Raw genomic sequence first — 1,012 nt, forward strand, 5'->3', positions numbered from 1 at the left:
AAGGAGAAAGGAGAGTATGATGTGTCCAAGTGAATGTGTGAGTTGATTTGCAGGAATCTGTTTCAGTTGCAACAACACTTAAATTTGTAAGCTCACATATTACTGTGCATGAACATTATTTTTCTCAACAGATATGAACTCAAATCCCCAGTCCTCTTCTTTTACACTCAAGATATAGATGTATGTATATTTGTTGCATGCTTGTAAATTGGCAACGCTTAAATGTCCTACCGGATTGAAGACGATGCATAAGGTATGGAAGTGACATCACATAATTGATTCTCGGAGATAAAGTGAAATAATTTTGATGATTGAAATAAAAGTGAGAGTATTACTTGTTACTTCTGGTATACACCATATTGTTGCACTGAATATGCCTTATGCATATTTTTTTCCCCATCACCCTGATCACTGGAAGCAAGCCTCCACCTAAAGTGCTCTTACAATGGTTGTAACTCCCTTTGTAGGAAGCATTCCAGGGCCCCGTTTTACCAAAAGATAAAATCGAGTAAATTTCCTTAACACACAGGCTGCCATAGACTTCTAATAGAAATCAATTATATAATCAATTGTAACTCTTCATAGAACAGGGCCCAGTTATGCATACATGCTGCATGCATATGAGAAATAGTTTATAGTATTGCTGATATAGCAAAAGTCGCTGTTGCTGTTGGTACCTTAACCATTTTCTCTTTTTTGTGATATCATTATTCATGCAACTAGTATGCCATACTTGAAAATGCAGAAACATGAAAAAAAAAGCAACAACAAATGGATTTCGCTTTCATGAACTTATCAGCTTGCTTCTGCTTGGTCAGTACTGACAGACAGTAATCAAAACTGAACTTTCAGCAAATAAAAAATGTTGAATGACAATGTATGCCAAATAACCAAGTGATGCATATATTGATCCTAGGATTCTACACAAGAATGCGTCAAGGATTTAATTGTTGGAATGACAAGTTTTTATCTTGCTGTAATTTTCTCACATGCTACACATATGGCAACATTT

The sequence above is a fragment of the Diadema antillarum genome, unplaced genomic scaffold, assembly GCF_040938485.1.
Source record: "Diadema antillarum isolate AM-2024a unplaced genomic scaffold, OU_Dant_1.0 scf00000138, whole genome shotgun sequence".
Taxonomy (NCBI): domain Eukaryota; kingdom Metazoa; phylum Echinodermata; class Echinoidea; order Diadematoida; family Diadematidae; genus Diadema; species Diadema antillarum.